This window comes from Bradysia coprophila (assembly GCF_014529535.1).
Source record: "Bradysia coprophila strain Holo2 chromosome X unlocalized genomic scaffold, BU_Bcop_v1 contig_306, whole genome shotgun sequence".
Lineage (NCBI taxonomy): Eukaryota > Metazoa > Arthropoda > Insecta > Diptera > Sciaridae > Bradysia > Bradysia coprophila.
In genome coordinates, this window is record NW_023503320.1 from 39,040 (window position 1) to 52,078 (window position 13,039).

A 13,039-nucleotide genomic window follows, 5' to 3' on the forward strand; every position below is an offset into this window, starting at 1 on the left:
CTAAAAGTATATATATTAATATTCTAAGCGTAAGCAGGATCTAGCAAATCTTACGTTCTTTTTTATATGAAATATTTCTCGTTTGTTATTCATATTGACCAGTTCTGGTATTTCGGAAGTCATATTTAAATAGAAAATTTTTGTTGAATGTTCACGAACAGTTATTAAAAACACACAAACAACATTGTAATAATCTTTCTCTTTCGAATTATTTACCTGCCGATCAAATAAAACTGTTACTCGCTTTTATCATTCGTTATCATGCAATAACAAGGTACTTAACATATCCGTACAGATAAGAACCTTTTGAAAAAATTTGACTACAGCCTCGACTACAGCTTATATATTTTTACAACACAGATACGGTGGTATAAAGCCTACGCATGATTTGTTGTCACTCTCAGAGTTTGCTTTAAAAATGCAAATTTTCGACGAGCCGAAATCTGATACGTGCCTCTAACATCACACGTTGTGCGAATAGTCATTTATTAATTCTTTGGCTATTCGCACCTTGTGAATGAAAAAACCAAACTCTTTATTTACACTGTTTGTAGAAGGATGGATTCTGTAGGAACAAACCAAACTCCTTCCTCACACAAATTGTAGACCGACGAATTCAGTAGGAACAAATCAAACTCCTTTCTCACACAAATTGTAGGAGGATGAGTTCAGTTGGAACAAATCAAACTCTTTCCTTACACAGTTTGTAGGAGAATGAACAAACCAAACTCTTTATTTACACTGTTTGTAGAAAAATGCATTCAGTAGGAACAAACCAAACTCCGTTCTCACACAAATTGTAGAAGGACGAATTCAGTAGGAACAAACCAAACTCCTTCCTCACACAAATTGTAGAAGGATGACTTCAGTAGGAACAAACCAAACTCCTTCCTTACACAGTTTGTAGAAGGATGAATTCAGTTGGAACAAACCGAACAATATCTTTACTCAGTATGTAGAGAAATGAATTCTATAGGAACAAACAAAACTCTTTCATTGCAAAATTTATAGAAGGATGTATTCTAACCAAAATCCTTGCTTAACAGTTTGTAGAAGGACAAATTTAGTAGTATCAGACCAAACTCCTCCCTCACACAATCTGTAGAAGGATTAAGTAGGAACAAAACAAACGCCTGAACCATGTGATTCATAAACGGTTATTATAGCTGACTGTTTTATCTAATTTTTTTTTTAAATCTTTTTATTTGAAGTCATTCATGTACGGGTTTTGTTTACAAAATTCATGAATAGAAAATCTGATTAAAGCTCGCTGTAGTGGAGCATCACTACGTTGGGTGGTGAACCCTCACTATAATGCAGCTCTCCAAAACCTACTAAAGTAAATAAGATCACTTTTCAAACCCTTCATAAGAATTTGAGAATTATTTACGCCTGAAAGAAGGCAAATAAAAACGATACCAATAAGAATCTTTTCCAATAGTTGGAATGAAAAAGATTACTTTGGAAATTTACCTATGGTATAACTAGATGAAGAAGAAGAAGAAGATAACTAGATGATGGAATGTGGATTCGTAAAGAAGAGCGGCCTGAACTGCGCAGTACATGATGACAATGTGTGGATGATAGGGTTTTCCAAAATAGAAGAGCAGTCGAAGGGAGCATTCTCTACAAAAATGATAGTTGATGACGAGTAATACGAGCTAAAATGTCAACTAGTGGCAGATGAAATGATTCCTGAAGATGTAATTTTGGGACGAAATTTTCTAAAGTTCGTCGAAGTACACATCGTACGAGGATTTCCGAAGATTCGGAAAATAAGCGAAGAGCAGATTAGACTCCAAGAGACAGTAGAAGAAATACTTAACATAGAGCCTAACACAGAACCGATGGAAGTCAAAGATTGGCAATGCGTGAAAAACGTCCCGGAGCAGTATCAAAAGGAAATTATTAAAATAATTACTGATTACAAACCAAACATACCGGAGACTGGAGCTGGAGCTAGTATATCAACATCCGCGAAATTTTTTTTTTATGCCGTAGATATTTATTTTAAATGCGACAAAAAAGACTGCTCACAATTATGGCGAAGCCGGTAAAACATCGATCTTTTCTCAAAAATTAAAAACTACAGTAAATAAATATCATCGATCTTCTTCTTCCCTAATGTTCCCAAAATACAAGCAGCGTTACCACGTTGAATTGCGATGGAAATTCTTTGCAGAAGGTATTCTTTTGATTTTACCTCACCCGTTGCCTTTTTCAATAAAGAGCCCAATTTATCCATAAATTTCTTCGTTTCCGGACCCATGCAACCTAAAGTCTCGAAAATTATCAATGAAGGAGAGGGAAGTCGCACGTACGATGATTCAAGGATTCATAGACGAGGGCATAGTCCGACCAAGCCATTCCGATTATGCAGGCCCGATTCTTTTTCGACCTAAAAAAACGGAACTGAAATAAGGAGGCTGAAACGTGTTAAACCCCACGAACTGACACGAAGGATGAAAACAGCACACCGCATAGGGACTCGACCATTGGGTCGTAAAACCCACACAAGTCTTACTTTCTTCTAATTACCCAAGTAAAAGGAAGATAGTAATACGCAATATGCGTTCAAAATGTCAATGTTCATGTGTCCTGCAGTTCACATGTCAACAAGCAGTTTGCTGCGTTCTTCATCGACCCACAAACCAAGTGATCCCCCGCTTAGGGTTGACTTAAATTTTTCTACAAATTTATTGTTAACATAAAGCGCATTTACGCCCAGCTAAGGACGTAAAATACGACAGAGGGTTTGTAAACACAATGATTTCATATTTGTTTTGGGCGAATATCACGACAAGGTTCGTCGTTTATACTTAAAGTAAGTACCCAACATAATTCTATCAAAGTGCTTCCATTCCTTACTAATTTTACTTAATAAGAAACAATGCGTTCAACAGTTTGCACATAACTATGCGCTAAATTACGTACTATACAGCACGTATTCCACAAAAACGAATAGCTGTTACACCATTCATAGTTTTTGTGTTATTGTTTGTTTCAAATCAATAATGATCCATCCGCAGGTTCACCTACGGAAACCTTGTTACGACTTTTACTTCCTCTAAATAACCAAGTTCGGTCAACTTCTGTGAAGCAACTGCAACACAACGAGGCGTCGCAGCGATCACGTTCGGAGACCTCACTAAACAATTCAATCGGTAGTAGCGACGGGCGGTGTGTACAAAGGGCAGGGACGTAATCAATGCGAGTTAATGGCTCGCACTTACTGGGAATTCCAGGTTCATGTGAACAGTTTCAGTTCACAATCCCAAGCAAGAAGGTGGTTCAGCGGTTTACCCGGACCTCTCGGCCTAGGAAATACACGTTGATACCTTCATTGTAGCGCGCGTGCAGCCCAGGACATCTAAGGGCATCACAGACCTGTTATTGCTCAATATCATATTGTTAGACACAATTTGTCCATTAAAGAAGCTAAGTGTCTATTTGATTTTAGACAAACAAACAGGTATGACTCCACCTACACAACGACATTTTGCTAATGAGAACCGAAGCCCCCAAAAACAAACGCGTATGCAAAGCTTCAATGTCATAGTCCTGTATGCATCTATTTAATATATTTGAGTCTCGTTCGTTATCGGAATCAGTCAAAAACACTCAAAAGAGTAAAAGTGACGCAAGTCCCTGTGCATACTTCCAAAACAACTGATATCGCTGGAGGTGACGCATTCTCCGCTTGTACGCAAAAACTGTAACAGCAAAAATTTGACCAAAGAAATTCTAGAAACAAAATTTTACCAAAAACAAGGCATCAGAACAGTCGGAGCGTTTGCTGCGACTTAGTCCCGTACGATCCGTAATCCTATTTCGTCCGTAACCATAATACGTCCGTAGCCGTAATACGCCCGGAACCCTAATACGTCTACAACCCTCTAATGCGTCTGTTACCAAAATGCAAGTCAAGTTTTGAACGTTGGACCAAAAAGATCATGAACTGGCGACCATATAAAAGACGAGCTATAGGTAGACCACCAGAGAGATGGACAAACGGAATTAAGAATATTGCAGGTACAAACTGGCAGCAAATGGCAATGGATCGTACGAAATGGAAAGAAGTTGGAGAGGCCTACATCCAGCAGTGGATAGAAACAGGCTGAAAAAGAAGAAGAAGAAGAAGAAGTCAAGTTGGGCATGGTCAAATTTACTGAAAGTGTTCATTTTTAAAATTGCGCATAGCGCAATTACGAAAGCCCGTACGAAGTACCTCTCAAATAAAACCAACAATTTACGACATTATTTTATAAACCCAAATTTTTTTGCCAACTTTCCATTGGGTATTTAATTACCTCTCAAATAAAACAAAAACTAGCAAAATCGGTTGAGATTTACTCGATTTATGTGCAAAAAGCACTTAGGGCCGAGTAGCTGCCTTAGTCCAAGGGCGCAAATTTGAAACTTTTTTTGCCATCATTCTATTCGGCATTCAATTATCTCTCAAATGAAACAAAAACTAGCAAAATCGGATGAGATTTACTCGAGTTATGTGCAAAAAACACTTAGGGCCGAGTAGCGGCCTTAGTCCAAGGGCCCAAATTTGAAAAATTTTTCGCCACGTTCTTTTCGGTATTCAATTACCTTCCATAAAAAACTAAATCTAGCAAAATCGGATGAGATTTACTCGATTTATGTGCAAAAAACACTTAGGGCCGAGTAGCGGCCTTAGTCCAAGGGCCCAAATTTTAAACTTTTTTCGCCACGGTCTTTTCGGTATTCAATTACCTTCCATAAAAAACTAAATCTAGCAAAATCGGATGAGATTTACTCGATTTATGTGCAAAAAACACTTAGGGCCGAGTAGCGGCCTTAGTCCAAGGGCCCAAATTTGAAACTTTTTTTGCCATCATTCTATTCGGCATTCAACTATCTCTCAAATGAAACAAAATCTAGCAAAATCGGATGAGATTTACTCGATTTATGTGCAAAAAACACTTAGGGCCGAGTAGCGGCCTTAGTCCAAGGGCCCAAATTTGAAACATTTTTTGCCATCATTCTATTCGGTATTCAATTATCTCTCAAATAAAACAAAATCTAGCAAAACCGGATGAGATTTACTCGATTTATGTGCAAAAAACACTTAGGGCCGAGTAGCGGCCTTAGTCCAAGGGCCCAAATTTGAAACTTTTTTCGCCACGTTCTTTTCGGTATTCAATTACCTTCCATAAAAAACTAAATCTGGCAAAATCGGATGAGATTTACTCGATTTATGTGGAAAAAACACTTAGGGCCGAGTAACGACCTTTGAGCCCTCCCAACAAGCTCGCGTTGCATCCTACACAAAAACAATGTTCAGCAACTTTGTTCTACTCGTCAATACCTTTCATTTGATATATCACAAGCAGCTATTACGTGCGTATTTCGGTAGATATCGTCGAAAGACTGAAAAACACCTATAGGGCCCTAGCTCTGGAAGGGCCGACCCTACCATGCCCATTTTCGAACTTGACCTTACTTTTGTCGATACCAATCGGGGAAAAAAAGAATTTTGAAAAAAGGTTGTGATTTGCTCAAGCTAGAGGGGTCACGGACGGACGGACGGACGGACGGACATTTTTAGCCCCGTACGAAGTACTGGGGGCTTATAAGATTAATATGCCGTTTGTAACACGTCGAATTGGAAGCAGACAGTAAGGGCAAAGCATTTGGTTATGTTCATAGACTACGAATCCGCAATAAAAACAAGGCATCAGAACAGTCGGAGCGTTTGCTGCGACTTAGTCCCGTACGACCCGTAATCCTATTTCGTCCGTAACCATAATACGTCCGTAGCCGTAATACGCCCGGAACCCTAATACGCCTACAACCCTCTAATGCGTCTGTTACCAAAATGCAAGTGAAGTTGATCATGGTCAAATTTACTGAAAGTGTTCATTTTTAAAATTGCGCATAGCGCAATTACGAAAGCCCGTACGAAGTACCTCTCAAATAAAACCAACAATTTACGATATTATTTTAGAAACCCAAAATTTTTTGCCAACTTTCTATTGGGTATTCAATTATCTCTCAAATGAAACAAAAACTAGCAAAATCGGATGAGATTTACTCGATTTATGTGCAAAAAACACTTAGGGCCGAGTAGCGGCCTTAGTCCAAGGGCCAAATTTGAAACTTTTTTCGCCACGTTCTTTTCGGTATTCAATTACCTTCCATAAAAAACTAAATCTAGCAAAATCGGATGAGATTTACTCGATTTATGTGCAAAAAACACTTAGGGCCGACTAGCGGTCTTAGTCCAAGGCCCAAATTTGAAACTTTTTTGCCATCATTCTATTCGGCATTCAATTATCTCTTAAATAAAACAAAATCTAGCAAAATCGGATGAGATTTACTCGATTTATGAGCAAAAAACACTTAGGGCCGAGTACCGGCCTTAGTCCAAGGGCCCAAATTTGAAACTTTTTTCGCCACGTTCTTTTCGGTATTCAATTACCTTCCATAAAAAACTAAATCTAGCAAAATCGGATGAGATTTACTCGATTTATGTGCAAAAAACACTTATGGCTGAGTAGCGGCCTTAGTCCAAAGGGCCCAAATTTGAAACTTTTTTGCCATCATTCTATTCGGCATTCAATTATCTCTCAAATAAAACAAAATCTAGCAAAATCGGATGAGATTTACTCGATTTATGAGCAAAAAACACTTAGGGCCGAGTAGCGCCTTAGTCCAAGGGCCCAAATTTGAAACTTTTTTCGCCACGTTCTTTTCGGTATTCAATTACCTTCCATAAAAAACTAAATCTAGCAAAATCGGATGAGATTTACTCGATTTATGTGCAAAAACACTTAGGGCCGACTAGCGGTCTTAGTCCAAGGGCCCAAATTTGAAACTTTTTTGCCATCATTCTATTCGGCATTCAATTATCTCTTAAATAAAACAAAATCTAGCAAAATCGGATGAGATTTACTCGATTTATGAGCAAAAAACACTTAGGGCCGAGTACCGGCCTTAGTCCAAGGGCCCAAATTTGAAACTTTTTTCGCCACGTTCTTTTCGGTATTCAATTACCTTCCATAAAAAACTAAATCTAGCAAAATCGGATGAGATTTACTCGATTTATGTGCAAAAAACACTTAGGGCTGAGTAGCGGCCTTAGTCCAAAGGGCCCAAATTTGAAACTTTTTTTGCCATCATTCTATTCGGCATTCAATTATCTCTCAAATAAAACAAAATCTAGCAAAATCGGATGAGATTTACTCGATTTATGAGCAAAAAACACTTAGGGCCGAGTAGCGGCCTTAGTCCAAGGCCCAAATTTGAAACTTTTTTCGACACATTCTTTTCGGTATTCAATTACCTTCCATAAAAAACTAAATCTGGCAAAATCAGATGAGATTTACTCGATTTATGTGGAAAAAACACTTTGGGCCGAGTAACGACCTTTGAGCCCTTCCAACAAGCTCGCGTTGCATCCTACACAAAAACAATGTTCAGCAACTTTGTTCTACTCGTCAATACCTTTTATTTGATATATCACAAGCAGCTATTGCGTGCGTATTTCGGTAGATATCGTCGAAAGACTGAAAAACACCTATAGGGCCTTAGCTCTGGAAGGGCCGACCCTACCATGTCCATTTTCGAACTTGACCTTACTTTTGTCGATACCAATCGGGGAAAAAAAGAATTTTGAAAAAAGGTTGTGATTTGCTCAAGCTAGAGGGGTCACGGACGGACGGACGGACGGACGGACGGACGGACGGACGGACGGACGGACGGACGGACGGACGGACGGATGGACGGACGGACGGACGGACGGACGGACATTTTTTTTATTGCGGATTCGTCATCTATGAACATAACCAAATGCTTTGCCCTTACTGTCTGCTTCCAATTCGACGTGTTACAAACGGCATATTAATCTTATAAGCCCCCAGTACTTCGTACGGGGCTAAAAATGTCCGTCCGTCCGTCCGTCCGTGACCCCTCTAGCTTGAGCAAATCACAACCTTTTTTCAAAATTCTTTTTTTCCCCGATTGGTATCGACAAAAGTAAGGTCAAGTTCGAAAATGGGCATGATAGGGTCGGCCCTTCCAGAGCTAGGGCCCTATATGTGTTTTTCAGTCTTTCGACGATATCTACCGAAATACGCACGCAATAGCTGCTTGTGATATATCAAATGAAAGGTATTGACGAGTAGAACAAAGTTGCTGAACATTGTTTTTGTGTAGGATGCAACGCGAGCTTGTTGGTAGGGCTCAAAGGTCGTTACTCGGCCCTAAGAGTTTTTTCCACATAAATCGAGTAAATCTCATCCGATTTTGCCAGATTTAGTTTTTTATGGAAGGTAATTGAATACCGAAAAGAACGTGTCGAAAAAAGTTTCAAATTTGGGCCCTTGGACTAAGGCCGCTACTCGGCCCTAAGTGTTTTTTGCACATAAATCGAGTAAATCTTATCCGATTTTGCCAGATTTAGTTTTTTATGGAAGGTAATTGAATACCGAAAAGAACGTGGCGAAAAAAGTTTCAAATTTGGGCCCTTGGACTAAGGCCGCTACTCGACCCTAAGTGTTTTTTCCACATAAATCGAGTAAATCTCATCCGATTTTGCCAGATTTAGTTTTTTATGTAAGGTAATTGAATACCGAAAAGAACGTGGCGAAAAAAGTTTCAAATTTGGGCCCTTGGACTAAGGCCGCTACTCGGCCCTAAGTGTTTTTTGCACATAAATCGAGTAAATCTTATCCGATTTTGCTAGATTTAGTTTTTTATGGAAGGTAATTGAATACCGAAAAGAACGTGGCGAAAAAAGTTTCAAATTTGGGCCCTTGGACTAAGGCCGCTACTCGGCCCTAAGTGTTTTTTGCACATAAATCGAGTAAATCTCATCCGATTTTGCTAGATTTTGTTTCATTTGAGAGATAATTGAATGCCGAATTGAATGATGGCAAAAAAAGTTTCAAATTTGGGCCTTTGGACTAAGGCCGCTACTCGGCCCTAAGTGTTTTTTGCACATAAATCGAGTAAATCTCATCCGATTTTGCTAGATTTAGTTTTTTATGGAATCTAATTGAATACCGAAAAGAACGTGGCGAAAAAAGTTTCAAATTTGGGCCCTTGGACTAAGGCCGCTACTCTGCCCTAAGTGTTTTTTGCACATAAATCGAGTAAATCTTATCCGATTTTGCTAGATTTAGTTTTTTATGGAAGGTAATTGAATACCGAAAAGAACGTGGCGAAAAAAGTTTCAAATTTGGGCCCTTGGACTAAGGCCGCTATTGGGCCCTAAGTGTTTTTTGCACATAAATCGAGTAAATCTCATCCGATTTTGCTAGTTTTGGTTTCATTTGAGAGATAATTGAATACCCAATAGAAAATAATATCGTAAATTGTTGGTTTTATTTGAGAGGTACTTCGTACGGGCTTTCGTAATTGCGCTATGCGCAATTTTAAAAATGAACACTTTCAGTAAATTTGACCATTCCCAACTTGACTTGCATTTTGGTAACAGACGCATTAGAGGGTTGTAGACGTATTAGGGTTCCGGGCGTATTACGGCTACGGACGTATTATGGTTACGAACGAAATAGGATTACGGGTCGTACGGGGCTAAGTCGCAGCAAACGCTCCGACTGTTCTGATGCCTTGTTTTTATTGCGGATTCGTCATCTATGAACATAACCAAAAGCTTTGCCCTTACTGTTTGCTTCCAATTCGACGTGTTACAAACGGCATATTAATCTTATAAGCCCCCAGTACTTCGTACGGGGCTAAAAATTTTGCGTCACAAAGTGGCAGATGATTCGGACGTATTAGGACGTATTCTTGCCTATTTTTAAAAAAATTTTAAAAGTACTTTCCTCAACATCTGCCACTTGTGACGCAAAATTTTTTTTGGTAAAATTTTGTTTCTAGAATTTCTTTGGTCAAATTTTTTCTGTTACAGTTTTTGCGTACAAGCGGAGAATGCGTCACCTCCAGCGATATCAGTTGTTTTGGAAGTATACACAGGGACTTGCGTCACTTTTACTCTTTTGAGTGTTTTTGACTGATATCAGTTCTTTTGGAAGAATTAGTAGATTGAAAAATTTGAAAAATTTGATAAATTTAAAAAATTTGATAAATTTGAAAATTTTGAAAATTTTTGAAATTTTTGAAAAGTTTTGGCAATTTTTGAAATTTTTGAAATTTTTTTAAAATTTTGAAAATTTTTTAAAATTTTGAAATTTTTTTAAAACTTTGGAAAAATTTTCAAATTTTGAAAAATTTTCAAAATTTCAAAAAAAAATTAAAATTTTAGCTAACTATATAGGTCAATATAGCTATATATAGGTCAATATAGTCATCTACTAACTATATATAGGTCAATATAGCTATATACTAACTAGATATAGGCCAATGTAACTATATATGTTAATATAGCTATATACTAACTATATAGGTCAACATATCTATATATAGGTCAATGTAGTCATATACTAACCATATATAGGTCAATATTGCTATATAGTAACTATATATAGGTCAATATAGCTATATATAGGTTAATATAGGTCAATATAGCTACATATATGTCAATATAGCTATATATAGGTCAATATAGTCATATAATAACTATATATAGGTCAATGTAGCTATATAATAACTATATATAGGTCAATATAGTCATATACTAACTATATATGGGTCAACATAGCTATATATAGGTAAATATAGCTACATATAGGTGAATATAGCTATATATATGTCAATATAGTCATATACTAACTATATATAGGTCAACATAGCTATATATAGGTAAATATAGCTATATATAGGTCAATATAGCTATATATATGTCAATATAGTTATATATAGGTCAATATAGCTATATATAGGTCAATATCGCTATATATATAGGTCAATATAGCTATATATAGGTCAATATAGCTATATACTAACTATTTATAGGTCAATATAGCTATATATAAGTCAATATAGTTATATATAGGCCAATGTAGCTATATATAGGTCAATATAGCTATATATATGTCAATATAGCTATATATATCTCAATATAACTGTATATACGTCCCGTTGCCCAACATACACCAAAAGTGATCAAATTTTTCCCGCTGCCCAACATACACCAAAAGTGACCAAATTTTTCCCGCTACCCAACATACACCAAAAGTGACCACATTTTTCCCGCTGCCCAACATTCACCGAAAGTGACCAAATTTTTCCCGCTGCCCAACATTCACCGAAAGTGACCAAATTTTTCCCGCTGCCCAACATTCACCGAAAGTGACCAAATTTTTCCCGCTGCCCAACATTCACCGAAAGTGACCAAATTTTTCCCGCTGCCCAACATTCACCGAAAGTGACCAAATTTTTCCCGCTGCCCAACATTCACCGAAAGTGACCAAATTTTTCTCGCTGCCCTACATACGACAAAAGTGACCAAATTTTTCCCGCTGCCCAACATACACCAAAAGTGATCAAATTTTTCCCGCTGCCCAACATTCACCGAAAGTGACCAAATTTTTCCCGCTGACCAACATACACCAAAAGTGACCAAATTTTTCCCGCTGCCCAACATACACCAAAAGTGATCAAATTTTTCCAGCTGCCCAACCATACACCGAAAGTGATCAAATTTTTCCAGTTGCCCAACCATACACCGAAAGTGATCAAATTTTTCCAGCTGCCCAACCATACACCGAAAGTGACCAAATTTTTCCAGCTGCCCAACCATACACCAAATTTAATTTTTCCTACTGCCCAACATTAAAATTTTTTTTTTCAAATTTTCACACTCAAAAAATCCACGCACACACACACACTTAAAGGTGTTCTTATATGGGACTTATATGGTAACTTCGAGGAGCGCTAGCTCCCAAACGAGGCCCGTTCCCCCCAAATTTTTTTTTCTGGAATGTTTTAGAATGACGACTAGAATCTACTCCCAAAATTTCAAGAAATTCTAAAGAAGACTTTAGGAGATAGGCTCTAACTGGAAACACGGACGGACGGACAAACCACAAAGTAACGTAGGATTTTTAGCCCCGTACTAAGTACTGGGGGCTTATAAGATTAATATGCCGTTTGTAACATGTCGAATTGGAAGCAGCCAGTAAGGGCAAAGCATTTGGTTATGTTCATAGATGACAAATCCGCAATAAAACAAGGCATCAGAACAGTCGGAGCGTTTGCTGCGACTTAGCCCCGTACGATCCGTAATCCTATTTCGTCCGTAACCATAATACGTCCGTAGCCGTAATACGCCCGGAACCCTAATACGTCTACAACCCTCTAATGCGTCTGTTACCAAAATGCAAGTCAAGTTGGGCATGGTCAAATTTACTGAAAGTGTTCATTTTTAAAATTGCGCGTAGCGCAATTACGAAAGCACGTACGAAGTACCTCTCAAATAAAACCAACAATTTACGACATTATTTTATAAACCCAAATTTTTTTGCCAACTTTCCATTGGGTATTCAATTACCTCTCAAATAAAACAAAAACTAGCAAAATCGGTTGAGATTTACTCGATTTATGTGCAAAAAGCACTTAGGGCCGAGTAGCGGCCTTAGTCCAAGGGCGCAAATTTGAAACTTTTTTTGCCATCATTCTATTCGGCATTCAATTATCTCTCAAATGAAACAAAAACTAGCAAAATCGGATGAGATTTACTCGATTTATGTGCAAAAAACACTTAGGGCCGAGTAGCGGCCTTAGTCCAAGGGCCCAAATTTGAAAAATTTTTCGCCACGTTCTTTTCGGTATTCAATTACCTTCCATAAAAAACTAAATCTAGCAAAATCGGATGAGATTTACTCGATTTATGTGCAAAAAACACTAAGGGCCGAGTAGCGGCCTTAGTCCAAGGGCCCAAATTTTAAACTTTTTTCGCCACGTTCTTTTCGGTATTCAATTACCTTCCATAAAAAACTAAATCTAGCAAAATCGGATGAGATTTACTCGATTTATGTGCAAAAAACACCTAGGGCCGAGTAGCGGCCTTAGTCCAAGGGCCCAAATTTGAAACTTTTTTTGCCATCATTCTATTCGGCATTCAACTATCTCTCAAATGAAACAA

General features: G+C 37.9%; 1 long non-coding RNA gene across 1 annotated transcript; it reads right to left on the reverse strand.

Moving 5' to 3' along the window:
• Positions 1-8,151: 8,151 nt before the first annotated feature.
• On the reverse strand, positions 8,152-11,909 carry LOC119069392. Its single transcript, XR_005086323.1, has 3 exons — positions 11,774-11,909; positions 9,983-9,989; positions 8,152-8,166 (listed from the first exon to the last, which is right to left on the reverse strand). It is a non-coding gene; the product is annotated as an uncharacterized LOC119069392 (long non-coding RNA).
• Between the last annotated feature and the right edge of the window lie 1,130 nt (positions 11,910-13,039).